General features: G+C 45.9%; 1 long non-coding RNA gene across 1 annotated transcript in view; it reads right to left on the reverse strand.

Moving 5' to 3' along the window:
* Positions 1-15,122, reverse strand: part of LOC114887978 — a 174,589-nt gene extending 159,467 nt beyond the window's left edge. Inside the window, exon 1 of the long non-coding RNA XR_003791664.1 lies at positions 15,063-15,122. This is a non-coding gene — a long non-coding RNA (uncharacterized LOC114887978). The remainder of the gene's footprint in view (positions 1-15,062) is intronic.
* Between the last annotated feature and the right edge of the window lie 1,465 nt (positions 15,123-16,587).

The raw sequence follows: 16,587 nt of genomic DNA on the forward strand, positions 1-16,587 counted from the left end.
GGAGCTCAAGGAAGGATCCTGCACTGGAGAGCAGCTTGGTTTTACAGCCATCTTAGTGACTCATTTCTGTAGCCTTTATTTCATCAGTCAGGCAATCAATTAGAAAATTTCGATCTGTGTTATTTGCTTTAGAATAATATGGTAGATTATCAATACCTCTTAGCATGTGTTTTAAACATCAACTATACATAGTCCAGAAAAGTGCAAAATAAGTACTCTAAATTTTGCATTAATTTGCAAATCACCTTCTGAAAACATTATTTACCAATGATTTTGAAATACCTACAATGTGGTCTGTTTTATGCACGCGGGCTTTATCTTAGGGAATAATCTAGGTCATCTACTTTAAGCACCACAGTAGGAAATGTATAATTTGTATTTTATTGTTTTATTAATAAGTCTATTCTCCATAAATTGTTTTATTAGCTCTTACAGTAAAGGGAAGTTGCGACAAGCATCATTTCTCACTGTTCTCTACCGACAACATTTTAAGTCTTATTTCTCTCTACTATGATTAAAAATATACAAATGATTTCATTTATTGAAAAACTAAACTATGAAATCTAAATAAGTAAAAAACTTTCAATTATTATCATGCTAAGTTTGGCAAATATCAATCCCAATGTGACATCTATTACTCAGATTAATACGTTGTGTCTATTTCTGAAATTGTCTGTTGTATCAGATTATAATCGAGCAAATCTTTGAGAGAAAGGTTTGTGTGTGCTGTGTCTTCTCGATGAGAAAGGCATGCTCCAGAGACTCACTTTGGGATGTTTTAGCAACGCAGTTTTTGCCATCCCATGAAGGGCTCTGTTCAGATGACCCCAGAGGCGCCCCTTTCTCCTGGGTGGCCTGGTGGCGTGCGGCTCAGTGCTCCTCCAGGAAAGACTTCCCGGGTGGACTGTGGAGAGTGTGGACAGCAGCCTGGAGACCTGCAGGACCCACTGCTTCTTCGACTGTGGCCCCGCTCCTGCAGTAGCCCTCAGCCAGTGGACAAGCCCCCCATAGGGATACCAAGCCCCACTAGTAAGAAATCTTTGCTCCAGGGTTCCATACGTGTTAATATGTTTTCACTTCTTTCTTACCGCGAGTTTGTAAACTCCACGAAAACAGGAACCACACCAATTTTATTCACCCGTTTTCACAGCAGGAGCACAGCTCTTGGCACCTAGCGAGTGTTATGGACTGAATGTTTGTGTCCCCGCCAACACATAAAAATTCATATGTTGAAGCCCTAGCCCCCGCTCCTGCCACAATGTGGTGGTATTTGGAGGTGAGGCCATTGGGAGGTGATTAGGTTCTGATGAGATCATGAGGGTGGGGCCTCCACAGTGGGATTAGTGCCCTTATAAAGCCTTTCCCTGTCCCTCTCCCTTTCCGCACGCTTGCACCAGGGAAAGGCCTTGTGGGACATAAAGAGGAAGAGGGATGGCACCAGAACCAAACCTTGTCTGCATTCTGATCTCGGACCTCTAGGCTCCAGGACCGTGAGAAATAAATTTTTGCTGTTTAAGCCACCCCGTCTATGTCGTTCCAATAGCAGCCAGAGTGGACAGCTCCGCACTGGATCATCTGACGACTGTCACAGCTCCGTTGTGGTCTGCAGCTCTTCCTGCCCCACCCTGCTTGCCCCCTCTTACGTAAGTAACAGAGCTCACTGCAGTGCAGAGGCCTGCCTGTCCAACCCTGCACAAGTGGTGTCCCTCCCCCAATAAACCTAACGGCACTTCTCACACCACCCTTGAAAATATTCCAGCAGCTTTTGGTCAGGATGACGATCAAAGTCAAAGCATGGCGGGGTCTGGCATCCCTGCCCTCCAGCCTCACCCCTCTCACCCCGTTTCTGTCTCTCTGTGCTGCTGTATGTGCCACCCGGTGTTGGCACACGTGGCTCCTTCTCCTGCAGTCCTCTGCTTCTCGTCACTCCCTCTTCCTGCAGTTAAACTTTCACTCTCCCTTCAGAGCTCAGCTCAAATTATCCCCCCTCAAGAAAGCTCACCCTGACTTTGCTGATGAAGCAAATTCTCCTATCATTCATTCTCTTTTTTTAAAGTTTTTTTTTAACCTGTGTTAACTAATTTTTTTTAACTTTTTATTTTCTTTTGGAATATACCTGATTAACAGTGTTGTGATAGTTTCAGGTGTACAGCACAGTGATTCAGTTATACATTTTCCCACTTAGGTAGGCTGTTACAGAATACTGAGCAGAGTTCCCTGTGCTGTACACTAGGTCCTTGTTGGTTATGCATCTTAAATATAGCAGGGTGTACGTGTCGATCCCAGATGCCCTAACTACCCCTTCCCCCACACCCCCAACCATAAGTTTGTTCTCTAAGTCTGTGAGTCTGTTTCTGCTTTGTATCATTTCTTTTTAGATTCCGCATATAAAGGAACCAGTAGCTCTTCTTAGAAACACTCCAGTTGTTACTTTGATGTTCATCATTACAATCGGTTCCCTTAGCATTTGTTTCTCCCACTAAGTTGTAAGCTCCCAGAGGGCCAAGGGCAGGGCTCCTTGGTCCTGCCGTTGCTGGTTTGCTCACCATGTCGTCTCCAGCATGAGGAGCGATAGCTGACCCTAATTAGATGCTCAAACAGCATTTGCTGAATAAGTGAACGAATAAAATTGTACAATAATCATGAAAAGGCTGAGGTTCCTCCATGCCAAGTGCCATGATTAAAAGATGAGAAAATGTTGTTTGGTTTCCTTTCCGTGCTTTTGCAAGTCTTTTTCCCAGTTTCTCTTCCTGGAATCAGTTAATAAAATGAACGAGTATGAGAGCTGAACTCTGAGATCCAGCCCTAAACAAAGTGCAGTATTTGTAAACATTTAACCCAGGACACCATCCCAAAGAGCCAACGTTGGCGTGAATCGCAGCCATGTGGTATGGACCTGTGGGGAGCTTCTTTGTGGGTTTTAATTGAATTGGGAGTTGGCGGTCCCTCCCTACCACAATTAGAAATGTTTTTAAACCTCCAGAAAACTTCCACGTTTGAACCAACTCTCAACTTTCACCCCTTCCTACTGCCAAGTTCAGAAGTGAGAAAGTGCCTCATGCTTGACCCCCAAAACTCAATTCTGTCCTAAGCTGGGCTTTTCTATCCAGTACGGTGGCTAAATAGGTCAGCCATTGACTTAAATTTCCCATCCCCAAGTCAGCAATATTGAACTCATAAATCCGCAAGGAAGTATTAGCAATTCAGAAAGAATGAACCATTTCAATAGGAACGCATTTCTTTCTTCAGCCTCAATGAGGAATCAGAAATGCCTAACATCAGCAAGGCTAGTGAGGCCTATAAGCCCGTAACCTGCACATCTTTTCAACATATGAGGAGCATGTGATGTGAAGAAAAGGATGAAACTGTAAACATCTTTATGGCTTCATGCCCCTAATAATAATAAGCTCCATGCAGGCAAATATTTTCACCTGGGTTATCCATAGCCTAAAACAGTTCCTGGCACATAACTCAATAAATATTTCTGGAATGATGAATGAGTGAATGGGCAAATGAATCAAACACTTAGTAAGTTCCAGACATTTTTTCTAAGTACCTGACATGTAGCAACTCACTTCATCCCGACGACCACTTTATAAGGCGGCTACTATTGCTCTGTCCATTTTCGGATGAAGAAACCAGAGAGAGAGGGGAAATACCTTGTGCAAGGCCATCAAACTTGAAGGTCGCTTTAAAGGGTGGGCCTGGTCCCTGCTATGGCCAGACCACAAAGCCAATGCTCTCCCAGGCAATGGGCCCAATTCACACCATCAATGACACCCTATAGCTCCAAGTCTATGTTTCCACGCCATGCTGACACCCAGTCCCATACGTCTTCCCAGATTTCTAGGCGTGGAGAACACTAGCCTGGCACATCCTACTACCACCCAGTAAAAGGAAAGTTTGTCTACTAATGTATTTTCTCTGCTGAGCTGAGTTACCCACCTGCAAAGAGTTCTATTATGCAGAGCAGGTAGGGGCGACAGGTCCTCGAGGCTGAAGGAGGAGCAGCTGCCTTTGCCGAGGTCTGTTTTACATATTTGATGGCTTCACTAGGTTGTGCCTGTGAAATGGGATCATGCTTCTTTTTAAGACCTGAGTAGTTATGGCAAAGCCCCGGGGCCTTCATCCTGATCTTGCATCCATGCCATTGTCTCCCTCTTCGGGATAAAGCATCTCCCAAAGACAAATGCCCTGTGTTACCCCACCCCTTCTTGTAAAAGGACTTCTGCCCTCCTAATCTCCCCAGCACAGATGACAGCAATGGTGACCTTTAACAAGAACGTACAGAAGGTTCACGGTCAGCAGAGAGATGGAACCATGTCACTCCTGGAACTGGGCACTCAGACCTGCAGGCCCCACCAGACCTCAGCATTCCTGCCCAACCCGGGGTGCCCAGCTGAGGGCAGTCACTTCTACCTTCATCAGTGGAAACTTCGGTGACTCCAAACCTCCGAGTCCCAGAGAGGTTTCGCTCTCCCAGTCTCAGGCTCTCCTCAGTGAGAGCAGCCACAGCTATTTCCCCCATGGTGGACCCCGTGGCCCACCCGCTAGTGTCTAACTCAGAAGGCCTGTACCAAACAATGACAATAATTCACAGAGCAATACCCAAAGTCTGTCTGATTCAGTTTTAAATAACACCACGTGTGGGAACCCGCCAGCCCAATTCCAGAAACTGTGCTGAGCCCAGTTCCATGGTTTCCATGCCATACAAGGGGAGAAAACACCAGGCCTGCTGGTCTCTCACACCAGGGTCCAGTTTTCCAACGTACCACCTAAGCACTTAGGGAAGAACTCTCTCTCTCTCTCTCTCTCTCTCTCTCTCTCTCTCTCTCACACACACACACACACACACACACAGACACAGACACACACACACACACACACCCTCTAAGAACAAGCAAGGGTTTTCAGATATAGAGCGCTTTAAATCACGGTTCAAGGGGGAGCAAGAACATTATATATGATTCTGCAACAACACAGCCTTGGTAAAGCCTACAACTGACATTACTCAGCAGAGCAGTGATCCACCCGCACGACACACCTGCCTTCACCTTGTGCCGGGTGCTCAGCGCTGTCCAGATATCGCACCCCCTCCCCCTCCCAGCCCACTGGGCTCTCTGCTCTCTGACCTGTTTGGTGTACAGTGGCCTCTGAATTCCAGTTTGGCTTGGCCAGTGAGGAGTCCAGAGGGAGACTGGGAAGAAAGTTAAGATTTTTATCCCTCCAGCCCCCTCCCCATGGGGTCCCCTGGAGCTGGCTGTATCCCTCCATCCTCCAAAGGCTATTCTCTTTTCATGATTCTCCCAGGTCCCCATAACTACCCCTCCCCTTGTCCCTCTGGGTCCAGGGGTGGTGACAGATCTGTTTTATCAGCACTCCCAAACAACCCACCCACACCTTTGTAAATGGTCCCTTTAGTCAACCCTTCCTGAATCACCCTAACTTGAGATGCCAGCCATCTCCTGGCAGGACCACTGACTGACACAAGGGCTTTTCCGGAATAGAGCTGTATGACTGAAACAGCTGGACATATTCAAGCAAACGACGAGTCTTCTAGTAGTTTCTGAAACTACCAAGTGCTTTAAGTTCCTGGAGGGTAGCATTCCTACACCCTATCCTTTCTCCCCTTCTGTCTCCACCCAACACTTGCTTCCTCGTGCTACAGCTCGGCTTTTGTTCCCAAACACAAGAAAGAAAAGTGTCTGAAAGTGAACAAGTCTTGGCACCTATAGGCAAAATATATTATTATACTTGTTTTCCTATGAGCTGGAAAAGAAACAACATGAAAAGAAGAGGAATGTTATTATGAGCTGGACAACCTCCATCCTGGCCTTTCTAGGCTGATGTTTAGGACTTATTGCTTTAGAGTTTCTGTTTCATAGAGAACATTGGCTACAGGCGTATTTCTTTCCTTTCTAACCACTTTCTTTTTATATATTATTAAACACTTACCCCTAGACCAAGGTTCTATTGCATTTTTAAATTTTAATATTTCTCAAATGATTTGAAAATGTCCATTTAGAGCAATGTTAAAAGGGCCTATAGATATTATAATTATGGTACTCTTAACCAAGGAATGGTAATTGGCTGTCTTGTGAAATACCCTTTTGGGATTAGGGAGCTACATGCTGTATTGAGGAAATAGTCAAGAGAATCAGGAGTAAACAGCGAGATGGATGCAGAGCAGAAGTTTGGGACAGGGTTGGGGAGGGAGGATTCTAGGCTCTCTGTGGGTCTGGTGATCTGGAAGCAGACTTGGGCTCGGTGTCTGGGATAACTGTCCGCTCTGAATGAACGTGGTCTGCAAGTATACGTCTCCCCGTTTGTCTCTCGGTGGGAAGGACAAGCTGGTGTTGGACACAGCGGGGAGGAGCCTTCTGCTTCCCTCTGGGGGTCTTCCGTTCTCCGGAGAAGGTTTATGCAGGTGAGTGTCCAGAGCGCCCAGGGCATTGATTTCCCACTGCCTGGAAACCATGTCTACTCTACTGTTTTCTGTGCTGATTGATTGGGTTCAATCATCAGAATGGCCTCAGAAGTCACTAACATGATCTTTGCCTCCTTAGTTTTCAAGAGACTGATATCACCTCACTCAGTGATAGGGTCCCTCAAACCTCCCGGTTCTACTGGGCCCTGTATGGAGCGGAGGTGGCATCAAAGCCTTCACCACCACCACTGCCACTTTCCCTTCCCACTAAGTCAGAGGAGCAGGGTAGGAGGCAGCAAGGAGGAGATGGAAATACTAGGATGGCAGGATGAAAAGAGATCCGGAGTGTTCATCCCACCGACGGACTTGGAGAAGGGCCCTGGTTCCTAGTAAGAGGACCTAAGTTCAAGTCTGGAATACTTAAATTCTCCAGACTGTCTCTCAGTAGGAAAGTAAGAGACACTGTCGACATCCCCAGGCTGATGTGAAGAGTAAAAGCAAGAGGAGAAACACACAGGTGTCTGGCACAAGGACCAACAGGTAAGGAACATGCTGCAACTTAATAGAATAATATTAGAGAGTGTGAATTTGAGTCTCACAATTCTTTCTTTTTCTTATTCCATGAAATGCCTATCATTTCCTCAACAGGAATTTTCTGGACGTTTGGTTTCTGAAGGAAAGGACTAGAATAGAGCACCCTCTGTGGACACCAATGCAGTTTCAGTGGCCAGTGATGTGGCTACCAGGAAATGCTCCAGCTCTGCTCTCTGGCAACTGCCATGCATAAAAAAGGACAGAAATGCACTGGGCAAGACGAGAACGACTGGGAAGATGGAGAGGTCCCAAACCACAAAATATGAAAAACTGATGAAACATAGAGGCTAATTACCCTAAAGAAAAGGAAACTTTAGAGGAGATTACTAGGCACCTTCGATAGTAATAATAATGATAATCCGTTACTGAGTCACCTCTGTATGTCTTATACACATTTCCTCGAATATTCACAACCACCCTGTAAGTCAGGTTTTATAATAAGCATTTCACAGAAGAGAAGACCGAGGGTCAGAGAGAATAGGACCCTGTCTGCCCACAAATCCTTCTCACTCTACCCACTGCCTCCCTCTGAGAGCTGACTGCTGTCATAGAATGGAAAATAGGCCTGTTTCTTTTCAGGTCTGAGGCATATAACTAGGAACAATGGGTGGAAATTACAGGAAGACAGATTTCAGTTCGATAGCAGGAAGAACTCTGTAACCCTGGGGTTGTTCACAGGCGGAAGGCGCTGCCTTTGGAGACTCAATTTCCCATCGCTGGAGAAATCTGAGCATTGTTTGGAAGGGGGTTTCTGGAGAGGAGAATGGAGTAGCAAAAGCACATCTACATTAGATGACTTTTAAGGATCCTTTCCACTCTCCAAAATGTGGTCAGCCCATGAAACAATCAATTCCCAAGATCAGAGGAGAGAGGGCATCTTTGCTTTCCCTGTCATGTTCTCTCACAATGACTGAGCATTAGCTCTGATATTCCAGGGCTCTGGGGAAGAGCTCCCCCATGTCCGCCACCTCCAGCTCATCCCATACACTGAAGTACCCTCGATTCATGAGATTTCGAGTCCTGAAACTGAGCCCACTATCTCAGCTCGTGTGTGATCTTAGCTGGGAGGTGTCCTGAGCCCTCAACCCCGAGAGCAGTTACCACCTTCCAGGCTCTTTAATCCTTACAATCATGCATTTGGGCCAAGTAATTTAATATCTCACAAAACCTTAGCAAAATAAGGTGAAATATAACATGTAATATAGAACAACTTTCTTGCACACAAAGCTTTCTAAAGAAGGCCAGCAAATGTGTTCTAGACATCTCACAAAGTTCACATTGTATTGTGAAACTCTTTTGCGGTACGTGGGCCTCTCACTGTTGTGGCCTCTCCCGTTGCGGAGCACAGGCTCCGGACGCGCAGGCTCAGCGGCCATGGCTCACGGGCCCAGCCGCTCCGCGGCATGTGAGATCTTCCGGGACCAGGGCACGAACCCGTATCCCCTGCATCGGCAGGCGGACTCTTAACCATTGCACCACCAGGGAAGCCCTGAAACTCTTTTTAATGAAGCTGTTATTATGCTACAAGAATGCAATAAAACATCTGAAACCTGAAATTTCCTATTTTTATCACCGCCTGTAAAATTTTCGAAAGGGCCAAAACGATTTGTTTCAAAATGTGTACAGAAATAATTGGATTGAGAGTTTTCATGCCAATTTTCCATTTGGAATGAAATCTAGAGACCGTTACTTCATAAACCACTGCAACTATGAGCACAAAATGAAAAGGGTAAAATATTATGGAACACACGTATAATCAAACATAACATATCCTGGAAGGAACCACTGATTTACCATCTCCCAGTGTGGGGTTCAGCACAGGGACCTCTTTTATATCACAAAGTGTTCTCAAATAATTGGTTTTAATGGAATCCCCTAATTACTTCTGGAAAGAGAAATGCTATATACATGAACCTGTGTATGTGAACACATAATACTAAAATACTAAAGTGCTAATCCTACATTGGTTAATTTTTAACCACAATAGCATTCTGGATTGTTCAGAAGGATGATATACCAGCACCCTTAATTTTCTCTTTGCAACACAAATCCTTATTCCCTTTTATAAAACTCTGGCAAAAATCTAATCCTTGGATGCCAAGCAAATACATGTTAGCGTACAAATTGAATATAAGAAGTTTATTTCAGATTGTGATTTGTTGTAACAGTCCTGCCAAATGGCCAGAAATTCATCATGTGCCCAAACATGTAAGTATTCAGGAAGATGTTACTTATCTCATGAGTTCAGATTTAATTTTAATTTCAAACCTTTCTTAAAGTCATTCTTGAAGATCAGTCGCTTAGGAAACAGACAAACCCCCCCCTCAATTGCAGATCAAGTTTCTGGTTTTGGTGGGAGTCCTTTCCAAAGCATTCATCTCTGTCAGTGTATCCAGTGCACTGTCTTTCATGAATCGCTTCCAGCATGAAGTAGAGCAATTCTGTTTACCATCTGGCTCTCTGAGCAGAAAAGTTTTTTTCTGTGTGAAAATATAAAACTGATCTGCCCCCTAGTCTAGACATATATCTTTCCCAGGGCATCATCCATCTTCTCATCCATTCCAAATGGATAGAATTTTAGATGGACCAGTAATCAGAGGTGAAAGGAAGAGAATCTTATTTCATGTGTTTACTTAAGTTGTTTTCAAAGAACATAGGAATTGGAATCACTTTTTTTTTTTTTTGCGGTATGCGGGCCTCTCACTGTTGTGGCCTCTCCTGCTGTAGAGCACAGGCTCCGGACGCGCAGGCTCAGCAGCCATGGCTCACGGGCCCAGCCGCTCTGCAGCATGTGGGATCTTCCCGAACTGGGGCACGAACCCGCGTCCCCTGCATCGGCAGGCGGACTCTCAACCACTGCGCCACCAGGGAAGCCCTGGAATCACTTTTTTAAGAGCACCACCATCCCTGGGAACCAGCCCAATATTTATTTTTTACTATGTGACAATTGAGCACATTTCCAGAAATACAGTAGAAAACACTGCATAGCGGAGGCGTCAAGGGTCTTATTTAGCTGTTGCAGATGTCGGTGGTTAAAACTACCCAGGCTTTCACTGGCTGATCTGGAATTAGATCTCCTTCCCTTGGTAACAGTTCTAACCACACAGGTTTATGCTAACATGCTAGATAAAATCGCAGTTGGAAAAAAAAAAAAAAGCCCCTACAACAAGAGTGAGTTTGATGATCTCTCTTTAATTGCTCTTTTTTTTTTTTTTTTTTTTGCGGTTCGCGGGCCTCTCACTGTTGTGGCCTCTCCCGTGGCAGAGCACAGGCTCTGGACGCGCAAGGCTCAGCGGCCATGGTTCACGGGCCCAGCCGCTCTGCAGCATGCGGGATCTTCCTGGACCGGGGCACGAACCCGCGTCCCCTGCATCGGCAGGCGGACTCTCAACCACTGCGCCACCAGGGAAGCCCTCTTTAATTGCTCTTTTAATTCAATGGACTGTCTGCATGTAAAAAGTGAGTGTGGGTTTCAGTCGTGGACTGGGTTTTTTCCTCCATCTTTCTTTGGTCCCCCCAGAACAATACGCTGTGCAGTGACAAGCACAGTCAAGGTCACAGAGCATGAGTCTTCCAGCTCCTACTGCTGTGAAATTTTTAGATTGGTCATTTTTAAACACTTAAACCACCAAGAAAAAGCTTTCTTAAAGAAATCTTGTCTTTGTTCTACAAATAGTAATTGATAAAATTGGTGTCCATTGGGGGGTAAAGAGTATTCTTATCTCTATCATGCAAACTCAAAAAAATTGAGGTCACCCAGATTCCACCTAACTCATCTGCTTAGAATCCTGAAGGATAAGGTAGCATTCTGTGTGCTAAATCAAGCTTCAGTGAAAGACTATCCTTTTAGGATTGACTGATAATCAACGGGCCCTAAAAGGTCATGGCTGCAAGGATCTGATCGGCTCACGCTTCCGAAGCCCAGACGTGCGCTCCTCCAGCTGGAAGGGCAGCTCCAGAACGTGTGCTAAGGTGCCTGCCAGGCTGGAATCTGTCCCCTTGCTTACTCTAGGCAAGTCACTTAACCTCTCTGAGCCTCCGTTTATCTGTGCAGTGAATATTATAACAGTGCCTACCACGTAACGCTGTTGGGAGGATTTAGCACGTTAACACTTAGGTAAATTAAAGAATAAACGTTCTTTCCTGAAAGACTTGGACTGCTGACATTTTGGAGAGAGAAATTTTCATAGAGACTCATGAAATAGAAACTTTTAAAAGTGGTGCCTGAGGACAGCTGAAGGGAAAGCTATGAGCTCCTATTCACCCCCTCTTTCCATCTCCTAGGAGGCTCCCCCAGCCTCTGTCCCCACTTCTCATTCTGTTCTCTAGTTTCCCCGAGGCATGAAAATAGACCCAGCTCCTTACAGAACCCTTTCCCCACCTCTTCCCAGTGGCTCAGAGTTAGGCTTTTAGAGATTTAACAATGGAAAGGAAAAAGAGCTGATAATTCATTGATTCTAATGACATCTGCCTATTGATATGAGCGTTGCTCAAGGTAAGTGTATCATTTCAGACCTCGTGACACAAGGAAAAACTTTTAGCCACAGAAGGGTCTTCCTAACCTTCTTCATACCATACGGCTCACCCCACTTAAGACTGTCAGCCTCAGAAATACAGACATAACCCTAGTGTTAACAGTTCTCTTTCAGTAAACTACTTGATTGCACTCAAAAGGGCAGTCAGTATGATCAATATCAGTCTTACAGAACCCATTTCATTCACATCGCAATTCAGATATAAACGTTCAGATAAAAATGTTTTTATTTTTCATCACTTGTGTTGAAAAAACAACTAAGAGGCTCCACTGCATAAGTTACAAAGTCTGATTTATATAGCTGTAATTTTTCGTGTGTTATTTTTTTGTGTGTAATCAAACAATAAAGAACAAATATCTCACGATTTCCGACGGGACTGTCTGTCTGGTTCAAATAAAAGTTGGACCTCCTCTGAGTGGTAAATGTTTGTCTTTCTCTCGTTTCAGTATCTTTTCAGTCTGCCTTGGAGCAGGGGCTGTTGTAACCAGGGCTCGGTTACAAGCACGGGTGATTTACCGTGCTTGCCGCTAGGGGGAGCCGAAGGGAAGACAGTGACCAGGTCTGCGAAGGAGGGAGGTGAGCCGCAGGTGATGGAAGCTGTGCCCACGCCAAGGGGAGAAGGGGCGGCGCCAGGAGGGGCAGGAGCCCCGGCTGGACATCAGGGGCACTTAGGGAATCAGTAATCCGTGTCTTCGGGTTAATGATCAGGTGCCCCCATAAGTAGGAAAAGCAAGGTTTCCAGGGGCTTCCGTTTCTGAGCCGAGGGGGAAATCTCTCTTCCCACTTTCATCCGTGCTGACCAGCGAGGGGCGCAGGGAAATGCGGTCACGGGCTCTTGATAAGAACGGGGATTTTCGAGCAATCATCAGCCACGACGTGGAACCCGCCGAGAACATGCTTGGTTTCGTTTTGGTGGTGTTTAGTGTTCCTCCTTAGCACAGGTTCCTTCCATAGCCTCAGTGAGGTGGAACTGGGGACGGGGTGCCGCGCTGGGAGGGGACAGGGCTAAATGTAGAGCTGCAAATCAGCCCCAGCAATGGGTTCAATAGGAACGAGACCTGCACCTGTGGCTTCAAACAAACGAACACAAAAATCTCTCCTCCCAAAGGTCATGTCCTAGTCAGCGTTTCCCCAAAATCACGGCAGAAGCTGCTGTTGAAAGGGATCGTTAACTGTCTGGGTTCAGTCACTGATATGAACAAACCCGCTGAGGCCAGCTGGGCTTCTGTCACTGTGGCTCACAAGGGACATTGTTCCAGCACAGGAGGTCTCAGGGGGATAAGGGAAGGCAGAGGAGACAGGGAAGGAGGAACCTAGGCAGCCGGCCGGGCCCTGCAGGAAAAACCGACCCCAAACAACTAAGTCCAAGGGCAGGAAGACTGTCCTCCCCGCCACACATCCCCCAGTCAGCCCTCACGGGGAGGGGCGGGGGGCGGTGGGCAGAACTTGTCTCCACGGAGTCTTTTGTGCCAAATTAGAATCTGAATCGTACCCATAAGACAATGGGAGACCTTTGCTAGCTCTGCCATCATTCTATCACATTATTCTAATTCTTGGCATTGCATTTACCACTATCTCATATTGACTTATCGGTTCGCTCATTCCTTTATTCATTTCTGTGCCGTAATTGCCTGTATCTCCCCACTGAAATGTAAGCTCCACGAGAGCAGAAACTTTATTTGCACCACTCAACCATGGCAGCCCCAGAATATAATGTAGGCAGGACACTGCAAGTGTTCAGTAACTATTCCTGCGTGAATCAAAATGTGTATTTGAGGAACTATCCCCCAGCAGCAGTGTGGGTGATGGATTGTGATTTGGGGGATAGAAGGAGGGAGCAAAATTGGAAACTGAGACAGCAAACATGCATGTAATGTACCCCATGTCCATTCCCAGGTGGGCTGAGACATCCATGCTGGGAGGTGGAGCCTCGGTCCACAGTGTGCAGGGCAGGGAGGCACTTAAGGCCGAGTGGGAGGAGAATCAGGCAATGCAAAAAGTGGGCAGTCCAGAGGTGCCAGGTGCAAACAGAAGTATAAACCAGGGAGCAGGGAACCCTGGGGACCCAGGCACGGGGCTAGCTAAAGCCAGGGCACTAGATGTCATGCATCTCCCCTTCCCCCAGAGAAATGTAAGTCAAAGAAGAAAAAGCCTGAGTGGAGCCTGGGGAGAAGCAATGCTTAATAAGGGCTGGACGGGTCAACAGGCGTTTAAAAGGGGACAGTGGTGGCTACAGCGATGCCGGGTCCCCCACATCGTCCCCCAGCTACTGGGAGTGTTGGTGGCTCTGGGCCCTCTGCTGAGCCCCTCTCTGGGAATTGGCCCCAGTGAAGGGAGCCGCCCTGCCCAGGCTCACGGCATCCAGTGACTGGTCCATGGAAGGAGATAGCGGCCTGGAGCTCCCTCGTGGTAGGCCAGTTCTAAAAGGCCGTCCCAGGGCTTCCCTGGTTGTGCAGTAGTTGAGAATCTGCCTGCTAATGCAGGGGACACGGGTTCGAGCCCTGGTCTGGGAGGATCCCACATGCTGCGGAGCAACTAGGCCTGTGAGCCACAACTACTGAGCCTGCGCGTCTGGAGCCTGTGCTCCGCAACAAGAGAGGCCGCGATAGTGAAAGGCCCACGCACCGCGATGAAGAGTGGCCCCCGCTTGCCACAAATAGAGAAAGCCCTCGCACAGAAACGAAGACGCAACACAGCAAAAATTAATTAATTAATTAATTCCATAAAGACAGGAACCATATCTATGCATTGTTCACAGTGGTATCTTTGTTACCTAGAACTGTGCTAGGGATTATCTATGAATGAGTAAAAATGGAGCCAAATTAATTACAGTTTATATTATTACCATGCTTTCATTCCAACAAATAGGTCTTGTTTTGAATTCAAATAGTTAAATGAAAAAAAAAAAAAAAGAAAGAAAGAAAAAAAGGAAAGGCTGTCCCAGCTCAGGCTCCAGTGGGACCGCCCCCGGAGGCCCTGTTACAGCCACAGCAGAAGTTCAACTTCTGCTGCTCAGGGTTACTTCTGTTATTCCTCTCTAGGCACAGACACCACGGTCACTCCTCAGGAAACTTGTTTCACACAAATCTTCATCTCCACATCTGTTTCCCAGAGAACCTAACCTCAGAGAGCTGGTGCCAGGAGTAATCCAAGGAAATAAACTCTAAAACGGAATTGTAGCACTGGATCATCCACCTGCCAGCTGGAAACAAAGCCCCATCCCTGGAGGTGGGTGAGGCCCTGACAGTCCTCGGCTTGCTGGAGAAGCACCGCTGTTAAAACCTTCACTGGTGATGTTGGTGATGAACTGGGAGACAGGTGTACATGAAACTGAATTGGCCATGACAATGGTGAAGCTGGGTAATGGGTACGAGGAGATGCATCTATGTATTCTCTATTTTGCATATATTTAAATTTTTTCCATAACAAAAAGTTAAAAAACAGAAAGGGAGTGGATATCAATGAATACTATTTAGGCAGCAAATACAGAAAACCAGGAAACCAACCTTTTCTGCTTCTCTCAGCAGCTCTGTCCGAGGCATTGGGGATGCAGCATTGAACAAAACAGGTGAAAATTCTTGCCCTTATGAAGAGTCCATTCTAGTGGGGGAAACAGACAATAAACAAAATAATTGATACTGGGAAACTGTTTTTGTGCACCTGTGTGTTGACCCTGCTTTCTCTTCCCTCCCCTAAGGGCACAGGTTGTAGCCCTGAAAACAACATAACTGGTTCAGAGATCAAGGCAGTGCAGTGAAAGTATTCTATGAAAGTACGAGGATCACAGATTACACAAATAAGTTCCTCTCTGGTCATGCTGTTATGTACCCCTTAACCCCTAAAGTAGAAAGTTTCCTTCTCCTCAAATCTAGCAGTACTTACAGCCTGGAAAGAATCACCTGCAGGGAACCCAGTGCCAATGATGCATTTCACTGGGTTGATTTCTACTATAGCTCTACCACCCTACAACCTCTGTCATTCAAGTTGGCTGGAAAGACCACAGTCTCCTTCCCCAGATACTAAGCAAAAGCTCCATTCTGTGTCATCAGCTCTGACTGGGTCACGTACCCTAAACCAATGATTGGCATCTGATAAATAGAACGCACTGATTGACTTTAGCTGTCTTAGGCTCCCTTCCCGAGCTGCGGGTGGAGCCTTGCTCTAGGACTAATCGCACTACGAATGGCAGGGTTTGTTTTGACAGTTGCGTTGACAGGACTTGATGATGAGTTTTAAAGAAATAATAGAGCAATGATTTTTCAATGGGGGTGCCACCACTCAGAAGGGAGTTTTAAAAATTTGTGGGAGTATTTCTGATTGTCACAATTATTAAAGGGAACTACTGGCATTTACTAGGCAAGAGCCAGGGATGTCAGATATCCTGCCTTGCACAGGGTAGTTTGCAAAAATAAGATAGCTCTGAATCCTGCATAATTTCCACGTATCTCAACCAAAATTATGCCTGACTATATGCTCTACAGCAACATGGGTTGCAAAGAGATTTGTTTTCTATAACACTATCGCCACCCTGATCCATATCACAACAAAGAAAATTATTTTGTCCCAACACTTACAAATAGCAAATAACGCTGAGCTCACTTATAAGATTACCATACTTCCTCATTTTTTCACTTTAACAGTCTGAGTCTGTAACTTGTCTTGACATGTTATCAACTTTCCCAGTTCAGTTTAGGATATTTCCCTTATCCTCTTATTTTATACCCTTGTGAGAAAAAAACTACAGACTATGAAGCCCCTCCAAGGTTTTCCCTGCGGTCATCAGGGAAGAAGGGGCCTCATACAATCAAATAGGGAAGACAGAACATACTGATTCCCAGCAGAGAAGGAAAAAATGCAGCTATAGTCAAAGGTTAGCACATATTTAAGGGGAAAAAAATTATTTCAAAGTATTGATAATGTGCATTTTTGAAAGATTTTAGCATTTGTCCAGGAAAACATTTAGGTTCTATAAACAAACCACTGTGCTTGTCCAGGGAAGTAAAACATCAAGGATCTCATTGGTCATTAAGT

The sequence above is a fragment of the Monodon monoceros genome, unplaced genomic scaffold (assembly GCF_005190385.1).
Source record: "Monodon monoceros isolate NGI ecotype Baffin Bay Population unplaced genomic scaffold, NGI_Narwhal_1 Super_Scaffold_8, whole genome shotgun sequence".
Classification (NCBI taxonomy): Eukaryota; Metazoa; Chordata; class Mammalia; order Artiodactyla; family Monodontidae; genus Monodon; species Monodon monoceros.